The sequence below is a fragment of the Bos taurus genome, chromosome 1 (assembly GCF_002263795.3).
Source record: "Bos taurus isolate L1 Dominette 01449 registration number 42190680 breed Hereford chromosome 1, ARS-UCD2.0, whole genome shotgun sequence".
NCBI lineage: Eukaryota > Metazoa > Chordata > Mammalia > Artiodactyla > Bovidae > Bos > Bos taurus.
In genome coordinates, this window is record NC_037328.1 from 138,594,203 (window position 1) to 138,612,162 (window position 17,960).

Sequence of the window (17,960 nt, forward strand, 5' to 3'; positions counted from 1 at the left end):
TTTATTACATATTTCATTTAATGTAAAAATGAATTAAATAAACTTCTCTCAGGAATTAGAGGTAATCTCTGATCAGCACAACATGCTATGCATATGTGTCAACTGGTAGTCTGATTTTCAGATCCCTTTAACAGAGAATTAGAGAATAAATTTTTAAGTAAAATTTCAGTCTCTCAAAGACAAAGACTGTGTCTCATTTCACTCTTCACTCCACCATTCTCTGCAAATAGCAGGGGCTACTGAAGGCAATAAGGACTAACACTGCTTATTGAGGGCTGGGTCCATATTTCTTAGAATTTGATATAAACCGGGACTGGAATTTGGCTCCAAAGTAGGAGTTGGAGGATTAGAAGATAAGTAGAGAAGGTTTTAATTTCCGTGGTAAGAAGTCCTCTGATCTTAGAGTTGGGGAGACTTGTGGAAATCTGGTGCATGATTACAAGTTGTCCTGAGGCTCCTGGATCAAGGGCCTGGTGGAGTGCCAGAGAGTCTGGCAGCACTGCAGCAGCAGGGGACAACCGTGGCCTAATGAAAAATTGTCCAAGACCAATGACTTGAACAAGAGACAAGGGAGACAGAGCCCTGTGCCTGGGCAGCAACCTACGCCTCTGTAAGCTGCCTTCTCTCACCTGCCCCGCTCTCCTCCAATCTCAACTGGTTCTCTGCTTTTCTCTGTGATGTACATCATAATTTCCTGGGATTGGAACACTGCTGTTGAAGATATATTAGAAAATAATCCTTTCTTCCCTCCTCTTGTGAGATGATGCAAAGGCAGAGGCACCCTGTCTTTTCTGAAATCTCTTTTGTTGGTTTCATTTCTGCCCTGATATTGATGAGAATGCACAGTTTGACAAGAGTGAGACGGGAATACATGAGCTCAGCTTCCTGCTTGTGCTGTCATCCATGCTGGGTCTGTAACTGAGCAGGGCTCCAAAGCCATGGCAAATCAGAACAGCAAAACAGAGGCTGAGAAGTCTCTGATGTGCTTGAGAAAATCTATTCCTATGTCCAGCATGATTAGTCTGTGGAGAGACCTGGTTGATGAGCTGAAAATATAACTGTACTTATAGATTAGAAGAATTAATATTAAAATACACTACCCAAGGCAATTTACAGATTCAATGCGATTCCTATTGCATTCCAATGGCATTTTTCATAGAACTAGAACAAATAATATAAACAATGTGTATGGAAACACAAAAGATCCCAAATAGGCAAAACTATCTTTAGAAAAAAAGGACAAAGCTACAGGTATCATACTCTCTGATTTCAAACTACACTACAAAGTTTCAGTAATCAAAACAGTATGGTATTGGCATGAAAACAAACACATTGATCAATGAAGTAGAATAGAGAGCCCAGAACCTATACTTAGGTGGTCAATTAATCTACAACAAACATGGCAAGAATACAGAATGGAGAAAAGACATCCTCTTCAGTAAACAGTGTTTGGAAAATGCAGTAGCTAAATTTAAAAGAATCAAACTGAACTGCATTCTCATACTATATAAAAAAATAAACTTCAAATGGATTAAAGACTTAAATGTGAGACCTGAAATCATAAAACTCAGTTTTTCTTTGACATTGATCTTAGCAATTTTTTTTTGGATTTGTGTCCTCAGGCAAGAGAAACAAAAGCAAAAATAGTCAAATGGGATAACCCCAAACCAAAAAGCTTTTGCACAGTGAAGGAAACTACCTACAAAATGAAAAGACATCTACTGAATGGAGAAGATATTTGCAAATCACATATACAATAAGGTTGAAAGTGAAAGTGTTAGTTGGTCAGTCATGTCCAACTATTTGTGACCCCATGAACTGAAGGCCACCAGGTTCTTCTGTCCATGGAATTTTCCAGGCAAGGATACTTGAGTGGGTAGGCATTCCTTTCAGGAGATCTTCCTGACCCAAGGACTGAACCCAGGTCTCCCATAGTACAGGCAGATTCTTTACCATCTGAGCCACCAGGGGAGCCCAAAGTGAAAGTGTCAGTCACTCAGTCTTGTCTAACTCTATGTGACCCCATGGACTGTAGTCTTTTAGTCTCCTATGTTCATGGAATTCTCCAGGCAAGAATACTGGAGTGTGTAGCCATTCCCTTCTCCAAGGGATCTTCTCAGCCCAGGGATCAAACCCAGGTCTCCTGCATTTCAGGCAGGTTCTTTACTATCAGAGCCACTAGGGCCTGGTGATTAACAATATTATTAAGAGGTTAATATCCAAAATATACAAAGAACTCATACAACTAAATATCAAAAAACAAACAACCTGATTAAGATATGGGCAGAGAATCTGAATAGACATTTTTCTAAAGAAGACATACAGATGGCCAACAGACACATGAAAAAAATGCTCAACATCACTAATCATCAGGGAAAATGCAATTCAAAACCACAATGAGACATCACCTCACACTCAAAATGGCTATCACCAAAAGAAATAACAAGTGTTGGTGAGGATGTGGAGAAAAGGGATCCCTCGTACAGTGTTGATGGGACTACAACTATCAATAGCAGTCTGAGGTTCCTCATAAAACTGAAAATAGAACTGCCATAGGATCTAGAAGTTTTACTACTCGGTATTTACCTGAAGAAAACAAAACACTAATTCTAAAAGATATATGCATCTATGTTTACTGCAGCATTAGTTACAAATCGAGATATGAAAGCAACCTAAGGGTCAGTGGATAGATGAATGGATAAAGATGCTTATACACACACATATATATATATAAACACATATATATATTATATATAAACATATATATGTATGTTTATATATAAACATACATATATTATACATATTTTCCATATATATATATATATATATATATAAAATGAAACATTACTCAGCCATAGAAAAGAAGGAAATCTTGTCATTTGCAACATGGATAGAATGTCCTTGAGGATATTATGCAAAGTGAAATAAATCAGATGAAGAAAGACAAATAACATGTAATTTCACTCATATGTGGAATCTAAAAAACAAAACAAGTGAAGAAATGTAACAAAACAGAAACAGACTTATGGATACAGAGAATAAGCAGGTGGCTGCCAGGTGGGAGCGGGGAGGGGGAATGAGTGAAATAGGTGAGGGAGGTTAAGAGGTACAAACTTTCAGTTACAAGAGAAGAGAACCACAGGGATAACTGTAACCATAGTTACAGTCAGTAACTATGTAATAACTTTGGTGACAGATGGTAACTAGACTTATCACTGTGATCATATTGTAATGTATAGAAATATCAAATCACTGTGCTGTGCATCTGGAGCTAACAGAGTGTTACAGGTCAATTATACTTCAACAAACTCATAGAAAAAGAGTTCAGATTTGTGATTATCCAAGATGGGGGAAGAGGGAACTGGATGAAGGCAGTCAAAAGGTACAAACTACCGGTTATAAGATAAACAAGTCCTGGGATGTAATGTACAACATGAGAAATATAATTAACACTACTGTATGTTGTTATGAAAGTTGTTAAGAATTCTCATCTCAGGGAAAGAAAATTTCTTTTTCTTTTTTGTATCTGTAAGAAATGATAGATGTTCACTAAACATATTATAGTCATCATTTCATGATATATGTAAGTCAAATCATTATTCTGTACACCTTAAATTTATACAGTGCTGTATGTAGGTCAATTACGGAGCTTCCCTGGTGGCTTAGGGGTAAAGAATCTGCCTGCCAATGCAGGAGACACAAGTTTGATCCCTGGGTCAGGAAGATCCCCTGGAGAAGGAAATAGCAACCCACTCCAGTAATTTTGGCTGGAAAATCCCATGGATAGAGGAGCCTGGCAGGCCACAGTCCATGGGGTTGCAAAGAGTAGGACATGACTTAGCGACTAAACAATGACAACAATGTAGGTCAATTCTAATTAAATAAAACTGGGAAAAAAAAACTTTTTTTTTTAAAGAATTTGATTACATAAATGTACAGAGTTTTGAAGGCATTCAAGAGTCTAATTAGTAACTCATTGTCTATTCAAATGTTTTAAACTGATATCTAGCCAATTGAAATAAATGGGGTCTTTTGAATGAAAAAAAGTGATGAATATCAAAACTCAACAAATACAGCAATAAATATAAGACTTTCTCCTTAACCAGTGGTTTTTGGTGGTGCTTAGGATCTTTAGCAATGAACAAACTGTAGATATTTCAAAATAATATAGGAACGGCTGTGTTAATTCACTGAATTTTATCACGAACATGCTTAATTGTTTCAAAATAATGCCTATTGCCTCCAGCTAGGAGAAATATAAGTTTACTATAATTCAGGCATGGTCTTAATGGGAATCAAAGACATGCAACATATTTGATTTATGGCGCAAAGAAGAAAAAAACTTAAACAGAGTAACCAGGAGACACCAGGAAGACGGTAAAAGCCTTGGTTCATGAACACGAACATGGCCCCAGAAGTCCTTGAATTTGTGCCTCCTGCCCCGCAACCATGGACATATGTTCTGCAGTTGACAATAGCTAAAGGGCCTCTTTAGGATCATTTGCTTGGAAGCAGGATTTCAAATCTGTGAAAAAAATTTGTGAAAAACTTAAAAGAACAAGTGTTTTCATAGTCAATTAAAAACCAGCTCATAAGTCAGGGCAACTGGAAGGTCAGGAAAGAGGTGTGAGCAGGGAGGCTCCTAGCCTTTGCTGGTTGTCTGCTGAGTACTAAGCAGAGTGCTGTTGATACCCATGCTAATGATGCCCCCATTTCACAGGTGCAGAAACTGAGGCTGGAGGCAAAGGGACTCATCTGAGACCACAGAGTAAGAAGTGGAGCCAAGTTGTGAACTCAGATTGTTCAGATTCTAAAAACCACTTTCTGTTCATTTCAGCAATTTACCTCTGATGTCGCCCACTGTTACTGAAACAGGACAGACGGAAACTTCAGTAGGTACACACACAAGTGTCAGAAAAAAAAACAGGTACAGAAGATTTCTGGGGGTAAGATAAGATCCTGGGGACACAGAAGTAAGCAGAAGCCCAAGAGCCAAAGGAAAGGCCTCAGCCCTGGCCTGAGAATGTTTTTTGCTCCCGAGAAAGGGAGGAAAGCAACAGATGCCAGAAAATGGGGAGGAATGTGGAATTGGAGATGCCTAAGGGGTGCGGTGGTCACTGGTCTGTACCTCAGGATCCCTTGTCAGGAGTGAAGTATGATTCCTCAGTGGTGGGGAGCATCCCTTCCACCCACCAACAACGTTGCAGGCAGGGCCACCCCAGCTTGAGCATACTCCATTCCCAGGTAAGGCCTTGCTGAGTGGTATACCTGAGTGGTATTCCTGGCTTATCCCTCTGCCCAGCTTCCTGCCCTCCCCTACATGTGTGGATCCAGGGAGCTGCCACACCTACCCCCTGGCAGGAAAGCTTTCTGCAGGAAAATCATCTCAGAGCAGGAAAGTTATCTCACTGCTTTCCAGTGAGTCTACCTGCTACAGGAAGTGAAAAAACATTTTTAACAACAGGGATGCCTAATGAATATTTGAAGTTGCGTTAAGTCCTTGTGACATGAAGCCTTTACCACTAGCCTCCAAATAGTCAGCAAAGGTCCAATGCCTTCATAGATGATTTGGTGAGTAAGGATGTGAAGGGAAATGAATAAGGAACCTAGATTTTCAGTCTAAGCCAACATGGCACAGAATGGAGGCAACAGAGAAGATATTCAGGATACCGAAGACTTGTGGTTATCTCGGGAAGAGTGTGAACTACCACATGGGCTGAGGACTTGAGCCAGAACTTCCGAGGCCCTCAAGGGGCAGGACAAGCTGGCTGACATGTGGGTTACAGCTATGAGGCTGAACCGTGCCTTCACAGAGAAGGGAAAGTCATTCCTGGTGCAGGCAACAGATGTAACAGGCCCACTTGAGGGAGGAGGCACCATCTGGGCATTGCAAGGGCCTCTCCATACCTGCAGAGGAGATGAGCTGCTCTTCTGAACTTCCTGGGTGTTGGCCCCACTTGGGCAACACTTGGCATTCATCCCTGCCTTTTGAGTCACACCCAGGTGTCCAATCTCCCTGACTAGGGTGTGAGGCTTCTCCCTCACACCTTCCACCTCACAGACTCTCAAGACAAGCACAATCAATTGATGGCAGACCTCAAGGCAGCTGAGCAGGAAGAAGCCTGGCTGGCTCTTTAAAGGATCTCTTAAACCTACATGTATATTTGGAAAGGCTGCTCCGTGGGGAAGGAGTCCTCATTTGCCAGTCACCAAGCCTTCCTTACACACAAGCTTTTATTTGTTGTTTTGAAATTGAAATGTTGGTTTCAATCAGCAGTTCCTTCAGAAGTGCTGCCTGATAATAACCTTTTATTAAAGAAATGGAATGTTGGAGGCATAACTAACCCCTCTTCAATGAGATTTGAAAAGTGGAGGAGAAATGAAGCAATGCTTCTTCTATTTCTCCACTGAAAGGTTATTTCAGTCAGTCAGACAGAATGAGCTTTATTCATAAAGCACTTGGAAAGCCTCAAATAGTAAGCTCTTTGTATTAAATATCTACATTTGACAAGGAGAAGCTTGAGTTCAGGAAATAAGGTGCTGTTGAAACACAAACACCCACCGGCTCAGAAAAGCCTGTGATAGGCAGCGAATTTGACAGGAGCAGACCAAGCCTGGACACTAGCTGCGGCCTGGGTTACAAATTCTTCATCTTTTGTGGGTTGGCACATACTAATGTGGAGAAAGAAATGGCAACCCACTCCATTATTCTTGCCTAGAAAATCCCATGGACAGAGGAACTTGCTGGGCTATAGTCGATGAGGTCATAGAGTTAGACCCGACTGAGTGACTGAGCGCACACACACGTACACACTAATGACCACCAAATGAGAACAAATAAGTTCCAAAGCACGATGCCAGGCTTGTGGTAACTAAGAGTTTCTGATGGGTCCTGGGCTCTTGGGTTACTTGCTCCCACTGTCACCATCTCACCTTCGTAGTGGTTCCCAGCACTTGTTTTATTTATTTATTTTTTTAATTTTATTTTATTTTTAAACTTTACAATATTGTATTGGTTTTGCCAAACATCGAAATGAATCTGCCACAGGTATACATGTGTTCCCCATCCTGAACCCTCCTCCCTCCTCCCTCCCCATACCATCCCTCAGGGTTGTCCCAGTGCACCAGCCCCAAGCATCCAGTATCGTGCATCGAACCTGGACTGGCGACTCGTTCCATATATGATATTATATGTATTTCAATGCCATTCTCCCAAATCATCCCACCCTCTCCCTCTCCCACAGAGTCCAAAAGACTGTTCTATACATCAGTGTCTCTTTTGCTGTCTCGTATACAGGATTATTGTTACCATCTTTCTAAATTCCATATATATGCATTAGTATACTGTATTGGTGTTTTTCTTTCTGGCTTACTTCACTCTGTATAATAGGCTCCAGTTTCATCCACCTCATTAGAACTGATTCAAATGTATTCTTTTTAATGGCTGAGTAATACTCCATTGTGTATATGTACCACAGCTTTCTTATCCATTCATCTGCTGATGCACATCTAGGTTGCTTCCATGTCCTGGCTATTATAAACAGTGCTGCGATGAACATTGGGGTACACGTGTCTCTTTCCCTTCTGGTTTCTTCAGTGTGTATGCCCAGCAGTGGGATTGCTGGATCATAAGGCAGTTCTATTTCCCGTTTTTTAAGGAATCTCCACACTGTTCTCCATAGTGGCTGTACTAGTTTGCATTCACACCAACAGTGTAAGAGGGTTCCCTTTTCTCCACACCCTCTCCAGCATTTATTGCTTGTAGACTTTTGGATCGCAGCCATTCTGACTGGCATGAAATGGTACATCATAGTGGTTTTGATTTGCATTTCTCTGATAATGAGTGTTCTTTTCATGTGTTTGTTAGCCATTTGTATGTCTTCTTTGGAGAAATGTCTATTTAGTTCTTTGGCCCATTTTTTGATTGGGTCATTTATTTTTCTGGAATTGAGCTGTAGGAGTTGCTTGTATATTTTTGAGATTAGTTGTTTGTCCGTTGCTTCTTTTGCTATTATTTTCTCCCATTCTGAAGGCTGTCTTTTCACCTTGCTTATAGTTTCCTTTGTTGTGCAGAAGTTTTTAAGTTTAATTAGGTCCCATTTGTTTATTTTTGCTTTTATTTCCAATATTCTGGGAGGTGGGTCATAGAGGATCCTGCTGTGATGTATGTCGGAGAGTGTTTTGCCTATGTTCTTCTCTAGGAGTTTTATAGTTTCTGGTCTTATGTTTAGATCTTTAATCCATTTTGAGTTTATTTTTGTGTATGGTGTTAGAAAGTGCTCTAGTTTCATTCTTTTACAAGTGGTTGACCAGTTTTCCCAGCACCATTTGTTAAAGAGATTGTCTTTAATCCATTGTATATTCTTGCCTCCTTTGTCAAAGATAAGGTGTCCATATGTGCATGGATTTATCTCTGGGCTTTCTATTCTGTTCCATTGATCTATATTTCTGTCTTTGTGCCAGTACCATACCGTCTTGATGACTGTGGCTTTGTAGTAGAGCCTGAGGTCAAGTAGGTTGATTCCTCCAGTTCCATTCTTCTTTCTCGAGATAGCTTTGGCTATTTAAGGGTTTTTTGTATTTCCATAAAAATTGTGAAATTATTTGTTCTAGCTCTGTGAAGAATACCGTTGGTAGCTTGATAGGGATTGCACTGAATCTATAAATTGCTTTGAGTAGTATACTCATTTTCACTATATTGATTCTTCCAATCCATGAACATGGTATATTTCTCCATCTATTAGTGTCCTCTTTGATTTCTTTCACCAGTGTTTTATAGTTCTCTATATATGGGTCTTTAGTTTCTTTAGGTAGATATATTCCTAAGTATTTTATTCTTTTCGTTGCAATGGTGAATGGAATTGTTTCCTTAATTTCTCTTTCTGTTTTCTCATTATTAGTGTATAGGAATGCAAGGGATTTCTGTGTGTTGATTTTATATCCTGCAACTTTACTATAATCATTGATTAGTTCTAGTAATTTTCTGGTAGAGTCTTTAGGGTTTTCTATGCAGAGGATCATGTCATCTGCAAACAGTGAGTTTTACTTATTCTTTTCCAATTTGGATTCCTTTTATTTCTTTTTCTGCTCTGATTGCTGTGGCCAAAACTTCCAAAACTATGTTGAATAGTAATGGTGAAACCAGCACTGGTTTTATAATTAATTAGGCATCTATTGGAAACGTAGCTTTGCACTTACTAGCTGTATGACAGTAGGAACATTTCTTAACCTCTTTCTTATAAGATGGAGAGTCTTGCCCCCCTTACAGATACGTGGTAAGACCTGCACATAATGGGGTCTTCACTCCCTGGCACAGAGGAAGCAAGCTTCCCTCCACATAAACATCACTATAACTTTGGTATAGTTCAGAACCTGAGATGAGGATATTACAAACCTCATACCACTCCATCTTGGAAACACTTTTAGCTAGCTTAACGCTCCAACATCATTTTTGCGATTGGTACTGTGCCGTGAACTATATATAAGGTTAATGAGAAGAACAATGAAGCTTGTAGGCTTCTCATCTTCAGTTTGACCTTCCTCAGATCAAAGTTAAACTGTGATTGAAAGTGAAAGAAAAATTTTAAGAACTTCTGAGAAGCTACCCATGACAGAACCCATTATTTTGTTTGACCTTAGTGTTACTTACAGAATCTCCCTGTGCCTTCTACAATCGCTTAAGAGTTGACTTCAGCCCTCATCACAGCACTCCACCAGGTCTGTGCTCTGACCTTAATAAGATCTTTCCAAACAGCTGACATGAGCGTTCAGCAATGAAACTGCCAGGAAACTTTTCACAGCCCCAAGGCTCTCAAGGAAGGCTCTGCAACCATAGCAGCTGACACACCAGCTAGTGCCATCTGGCCTGGACAGGCCTCTGTGACACACACAAACACACAAGCTGGTTTTGAGCATCGGAAGGGCATGCACTTTTCAGGGCACACACAGATAAGCCATAGGAGCAGCCCACACACCAGGGCATGGGGAAGCTCCCTGAGGACCACCTTTCTTTTCCTATTCCTCAGTAAGGACTGCATGCTAAATGCCTCCTTAGAGGAGAAGCAGTGCCCATGCGAGCGTGACACCACATCACTAACTCCATCTCACAACACCAAAGTCAGTGTCCTGGAGAGGTGATTTCTCCTATACGTTAGAGACTTACAGCTCAATGAATCCCTTCACCTCATTAAAATAAATCACACAAAAATCACTTGCTAAATGCAAAAAACAAAACAAAAACACGCATTACTTTTTTCTGTGTGTGACTACACTATTTTACTCGCAATAAGCAGTGTTTCTGATAAACTGTGTTGGAAATCTTAGTTGAAACCTGAGGCCAAACATGGCTTCTTCCCTTCTACTCCAAAGCTAGACTTTGAGACATTTCGTGTATGACTCTCAAGTGTGTTTGCTGAGAGACATGAAAACTCAGCTTCCTAAATTCCAAGAATATACCAAAAGCAAGTAAACTAGACCCCACAGTGAAAGACTACATTTACAAAAAAAGATAGACAAAGAAAGGTAATATAAAATAGAAAAGTTTGATAATTATTAAGTGGGGGAAACTGCAGAAAAGGCACTCTCATACATTACTGGTAGGAATGAAAGTTACATTTGCAAATGTCCACCAAAATAATATTATGCATCTTTCTTTTGACCAGGCAATACCACTTACAGAAATCTCTCTCAAAGATAAAAAAGGAAACAAACAAAAAAGCTGAATGCACAGGTTACTCATTATATAATTATTTGTAACAACAAAGTTTTGGGAACTCATTGGTACATGGGCAGCAGTCCATTCACACCAAGGAAACACTGTAAGCTATGAAAAAGAATGAAGTATATTGCTATACACGACCACAGAGCAATTGCCAGGATACACGTCTAAGTGAAACCAACAAAAGTGTGTATAATGTGCTACCAATTTCTTCAGAATATAAATATTTGAATATAATTAAAACATGAAAGAGTGAATGGAAATAAAAACAAAAATAAACAAATGGGACCTAATTAAACTTAAAAGCTTTTGCATAGCAAAGGAAACCATAAATAAGATGAAAAGACAACCCTCAGAATGGGAAAAAATAATGGCAAATGAAGCAATGACAAAGGATTAATCTCCAAAATATATACAAGCAACTCGTGCAGCTCAATATCAGAAAAACAAACTCAAAAAAAAAAAAAAAAAATGGGCAGAAGACCTAAATAGATGTTTCTCCAAAGAAGACATACACATGGCTAAAAAACACATGAAAAAATGTTCAACATCACTTATCATTAAAGAAATGCAAATCAAAATCACAGTGAGGTTTTGATCTCACACAGGTCAGAATAGCCATCATCAAAAAATCTACAAACAATAAATTCTAGAGAGAATGTGGAGAAAATGGAACCTTTTTGCAGTTGGCGGCAATGTAAATTAATGCATCCACTATGGAGAACAGTATGTAGATTTATCAAAAAAATAGGAATAAAACTACCATATGACCGAGCAATCCCATTACTGGACATATACCCTGAGAAAAACCACAGTTCTAAAAGACACATGTACCCCAACATCCACTCAGTTCAGTTCAGCTCAGTCACTCAGTCGTGTCTGCCTCTTTGCAACCCCATGGACTGCAGCACACCAGGACTCCCTGTCCATCACCAACTCCCAGAGCTTACTTAAACTCATGTCCATCGAGTCAGTGATGTCATCCAATCATCTCATCCTCTGTCGTCCCCTTCTCCTCCCACCTTCAATCTTTCCCAGCATCAGGGTCTTTTCCAATGAGTCAGTTCTTCACATCAGTTGGCCAAAGTATTGGAGCTTCAGCTTCAACATCAGTCCTTCCAATGAACACCCAGGACTGACCTACTTTAGGAGGGACTGGTTGAATCTCCTTGCAGTCCAAGAGACTCTCAAGAGTCTTCTTCAACACCATAGTTCAAAAGCATCAATTCTTCGGTGCTCAGCTTTCTTTATAGTCCAACTCTCACATCCATACATGACTACTGGAAAAACCATAGCTCTGATTAGATGGACCTTTGTTAGCAAAGTAATATCTCTGCTTTGTAATATGCTGCTGGGTTGGTCATAACTTTTCTTCCAAGGAGTAAGCATCTTTTAAATTTATGGCTGCAGTCACCATCTGCAGTGATTTTGGAGCCCCAAAAAATAAAGTCTCTCACTGTTTCCATTGTTTCCCCATCTATTTGCCATGAAGTGATGGGACCAGATGCCATGATCTTCATCTTTTGAATGTTGAGTTTTAAGCCAACTTTTCCACTCTCCTCTTTCACTTTCATCAAGAGGCTCTTTAGTTCCTCTTCACTTTCTACCATAAGGGTGGTGTCATCTGCATATCTGAGGTTATTGATATTTCTCCTGGCAATCTTGATTCCAGTTTGTGTTTCATTCAACCTGGCATTTCACATGATGTCCTCTGCATATAAGTTAAATAAGCAGGGTGACAATATACAGCCTTGATGTACTCCTTCCCCGATTTGGAACCAGTCTGTTGTTCCATGTCCAGTTCTAACTGTTGCTTCCTGACCTGCATACAGATTTCTCAGGAGGCAGGTCAGGTGGTCTGGTATTCCCATCTCTTTCAGAATTTTCCACAGTTTGTTGTGATCCACACAGTCAAAGTCTTTGGTGTAGTCAATAAAGTAGAAATAGATGGTTTTCTGGAACTCTCTTGCTTTTTCAATGATCCACCAGATGTTGGAAATTTGATCTCTGCTTCCTCTGTCTTTTCTAAATCCAGCTTGAACATCTGGAAGTTCACAGTTCATGTATTGTTGAAGCCTGGCTTGGAGAATTTTGAGCATCACTTTGCTAGCGTGCGAGATGAGTGCAATGTTTACTGCAGTACTATTTACAATAGCTAAGATATGGAAGCAAGCTAGATGTCCATCAACAGATGAATGGATAAAGAAGTTGTGGTATACATATACAATGGAATATTAATCAGCCATAAAAGGAAGAAATTTGAGTCAGTACTAGGTGAGGTAGATGAACCTAGAGCATGTCATACAGAATGAAGTAAATCAGAAAAAGAAAAACAAATATCGTATATTAACATATATATGGAATCTAGAAAAATGGTGCTGATGAACCTAAATGCAGGAGAGCAATGGAGACACAGACATAGAGAACAGACTTGTAGACACAGTGGAGAAAAGAGGGTGGGGCAAATGGAGAGAGGAGCATTGAAACATGTACATTACCATATGTGAAACAGCCAGTAGGAACTTGCTGTATGATGCAGGGAGCTCAACCCAGTGCTCTGTGACAACCTAGAGGGGTGGGAAGGAGTCTACAGAGGGTGGGGACATACTGCTGATACATGCTGACATATGGCAGAAACCAACACAACATTGTAAAGCAATTATCCTCCAGTTAAATATAAACAAATTTTTTAAAAAAGAAAGAGTAAGCCATCAAAATTTAAAAATTATGCCCTTTTGAAAAAGGAGGCCATTAGGGTAAGGCATCAGGATAGAGATTAGTCTTTGTTAAATATGTCTTTTTATGAATTTGATTTTGGACTCATGGAAACACTTTACATAATCAAGAAACAAAAGTTAAAAAAAGCGGCTTCTAAAAATTTAAAACAAGCAAGCCTCTGTATAACCACACGGAAACTAATGATGTGGCTCAGTTCAGTAACTGCATGTACGTGAGGAAATTACTGAGGGGAAGGAAAGAATAGGGTGAGTTAGAGAGAATGGTGCTTGGAACTCACACAGGACCAGGCCAGGGTATCTTCATACCTGCCAAGCCAACCTGATAATCCACTGGCCCCTGGGTGGAGCACACAGAAGGGTCTTTCCTCACTCATGGGCAATAATCAGGGACAGTTTAATTGCTGCTCTGGTCCCACATAACAAAGCTGAATCAAACTGTTTCTAAGCAGCTTAAGTGAATCCTAAAACAAAGGTTAAGCTATTTACTGAAACACAGAAACACCCAGGACCCAACGAGGAAAAATTCACAATGCCTGACATTCAGTAAAAGATTACCAGGCAGACTGAGAAGCAGAAAAATGTGGTCTATAGTAAAGAGAGAAATAAATCCATCAAAACCAACCCAGAAATGATACTAATGTTAAAATTAGTAGACATAGACATTAAAATAGTTATTACAATTCTAATCTACTTGTTCAAATAGAGGGACTAGTAAACATGTTAATCAGATACATGGAACATATTTTTCAAAAAGACCCAAATTAAACTTCTAGAGATGAAAAGTACAATGTCTGAGATTAAAAAATACACTGGATAGGATTAATAGCAGTTTAATAGTAGTTTAGTCATTGTAGTAGAAAAGATTAAATTGAAGTCAAAGCCATAGAGACTATACAAAATGAAACAGATGGGTGGGGATGCCTAAAAAAAAAAGAAAAAGAAATTGACCAGAGCATCCATGAGCTCTAGGACAACATCAAGAAGCCTGATATCTGTGTCATGCAGACAGTGGTTTGTTTTCCCGTGGCCTTTGCATGAACTGGCATTGCAGAGGTGATTCAGGGTTGTGGTCACCACAAAGGGCTCCTACCCCTCCAGGTCCAGATGTTTTTCAGGGCATCAGCATCCAGTGGGAGAAACAGGCTCAGAAGCTCCCTAGACCTTCAAGTGTTCTCCATGGCTTCTCCTTCTCAGGCTGGGCTTTGCTAGATAGATTCCAGCCCTAAAACGTGGTTTCCCTGAGTAAGACGATGGAGGCCACTCCTATGCATGTTGTCCACAGGCACTAACACAAGCTCCTGACAGGTTCCTCATAGCGAAGTTCAGTCTCAGAATTTCTCAGGTACTGAGTCTCTAACGCTAGGCTTCGTGGGTCCAGAAACCTTAGGGACAACTGCTGAGCAGCCTGAAACTTAACCCCAAACCTGGGTCTCTTTGTGACAATTCTGTGGGCATGAAGGGATTCAGAACTATAAAGGTCTAAAACATGACTCTTCAGTGATCTGCACCCATATCCACAGCTACCACCCAGTTAGGCGTGGGGTCTGTGATGCATCCACTTATGTGATATCCGCAAAAGGCAACACCATGAGCACAAAAAACAGATATGTGGTTCCCAGGGGCAGGTTAACAGAAGAGACAGACACAAAGGAAGAACACAAGGGAAGTTTTAGAAGTGAGAAAACCATCTTTCAGTCTTGATGGTGTTGATGTTTATGTAACTATACGTACTTATCAAAATTGACAGAACTGTATAATTGAAAAAGTAGATTTTATTGTATGCAAATAAAAAAGTGATGCATTTGTCAAATCTCATAGAACCATACTCTAAATAGGGTGAGTTTTACTATTAATAGATATAAATGACCTCTTCCTTAATAAAATAAATAGAAAATAAGTAAACAAAAAAGTCTAAAAATCGAGGCTCTAAAAGCATACATATGTAAATATATTTTTATATGATACTTACCTTTTATTGAACCCAACTCATATTCTGCCAGTAAACTTCTCCCAGGGTCAATCCTCCTGAATAGGTACTTCTCAAATTTTAATATGTACATGATTCTCCAGAGAGCTTATTAAAATGCAGATTCTGATTCTGCATTTCTCACAAGCTTCCTGGTGATGCCCATGCTGCAGGTCTGCTGGCCACACTTTAAGTAGCAAAGCCAAGGGGCACCGTGAGATCACCTGATATATAAAGGCCAAAAGAACCAGTTACTCAGATTGAACAAGGCCTCCTTGCGTGACCCACTGCCTCGGCTGTGTGAGTTATAGGATCTGTCCCTCGGCAATAGCGTCACTTACTCACTGCTGAAAGGTGACTCACCGTCACTCCCTAGGTCCTCCTCTTTGGTCTCCAGTGGAAGCCTGGAGCCAGGTGTGGAACTGAATGCAGGAGATGATTGTGAAGAAAGCTTAACAGAAAGCCAGAAACTCCTATCCTGAAGGCAGAGATTTCAGGAGGTCCACAAAGCCATAGAGGCCCATTTATTTACCCGCCCAGCCAGCCAGCCACCCACCCATCCCTCCATCTATCCACCCATCCCTCCATCTAACCATCCACCCATCCATCTATCCATCCACCCGTCTATACATGCATACGTACATCTACGTATGAATAGCAACATCTCTTCAAATGTCGATTGAGATTACTCAGCCAGAAAGGAAGTCCACACTTATTCCTTGTGATTCTCCAGATATTGCAATGACTTTGAGTGGTATCACCTAACAATTGCTCAAAGTGAGTGCTTCCCAGGACCCAGCAGGGCATTCCATTTGTGGATGGTCTCCCAGCAGGAGTAAGAAGTGGCCTCTACTGGAAGCTAAGTGTTGGAGGATGGTAAATGGCTGGTTTTTATATTCAACAACTTCCTGACATTTCCCCAGTGAATTGACACTTCTTTGTGCATGCAAAAAAAAAAAAAAAGTGCTATATAAATGCCTTCACTGACAGCTTCTCTGCCCACAGATGCCCACAGGTATAAAACATAACATAGCAGGCTAACACATGACAACACCTTCAGATATTTGCTTAGGGATTTTCAGAAGGAAGCAACCACACGTCTATCCAGAGTCTATTTTAAGTCATTAACTTTTATCGAGCACTTACTCTGTGCCATAAAGTACCCTAAGTGCATTTCATATACAGGTAACCCCAACTAACCCTCAGAGCAACCCCACAAGGTGGGAACCATCACATTTTACAGACGAGAATTCTCAGGCACAAGGAGGTTGGGTAACTTGTCCAAGGACACAAGCTAGTAATGAGAAACAGGGACAGAAATCCCAGCAGTTGTTGTCCCCAGGCTCAGGCCTTCCCTCCTGACTGCTATGCTAGGGTTACCCTTTGCCTGACACTGCATGTATGAATGCTTACTGAGCCCACTGCACGACATCATCACTTGTTCCTCCCCACTTCCCTACAGACTTCCCTCTCTCACCGTAGGACAGGATGAGGCCTGGTACCCGAAGTCACATACACAGAAAGGTTCATTTTTACCTAGGTCCCACCTTTCTTACGTGAAGATGGGGAAAGCTGTGGAGGAAGCAAACTTGGTTAAGGAAACCAGGGGTTCCGTTTGAACATCCTGAGTTTGAAATGCTCCCAAGGGAAGATGTCAGAGAGTAAGTTAAAAGCCACATGTTCAGTTCAGTTCAGATGTTACTGAAAGTCACATGTGACTGAAAGATTAAAGATGAAAATATCTGATGAACAGTGCGTACATGCATGCATCTGAGTTGCTTCAGTCCCGTCTGACTCTTTGCAATGCTATGGACTATAGCCCGCCAGGCTCCTCTGTCCATGGGATTCTCCAGGCAAGAATACTGGAGTGGGTTTCCATGTCCTCCTCCAGGGGATCTTCCTGACCCAGGGATCAAAGGGATCAAACTGCATCTCTCACATCTACTGCATTGGCAGGTGGGTTCTTTACCACCAGTGTGTCACCTGGGAAGCCACCTGATGGATGGTATGTTCTTTACCAGCTGAGCCACAAGGGAAGCCCTGGATGGTATGTTCTTAAAAGCAACACAGAAGAATAGATGGTAGTAGAGACAAAGCAAGGTTTGCCTTGAGCTGTTGATTGTTGAATTGGTTGATGAGTCTGTTGGGATTAATTATACTATTCTGATGGCTTTCATATATGTCTACAGCTTCCAAAAATTAAGTTTTAAAAAATTCAGGACATAGAATCACTTATATAGGATACCATAAAAAAAATTAGTAACTTGGATCTAACTATAAGGAAATATCAGACAAATAAACTGACTGTACTGTTCAAAAATGTCAGTATCATAAAAGACAAGTAACTGAAGATTTGTTCCACAATAAATAACACCAAAAAGGCGTGAAAATCTGTGATCCTGGTTTGTATCCTGGATCAGAAAAAAAAAAAAAAAACTGCTGTAAAAGCCATTATTAGGGCAATTGGTAAAATTTGGATCTGGATCGGTGTATCAAATAATATATCAATGTGAAATTTCTTAAATTTAGCCATTTACTG

The 17,960-nt window shown here is 40.3% G+C and overlaps 1 protein-coding gene across 13 annotated transcripts in view; it reads right to left on the reverse strand.

Annotated features, from left to right (window-relative positions):
* Positions 1-17,960, reverse strand: part of NEK11 (NIMA related kinase 11) — a 282,360-nt gene that overhangs the window by 38,293 nt on the left and 226,107 nt on the right. The window lies entirely within an intron of this gene.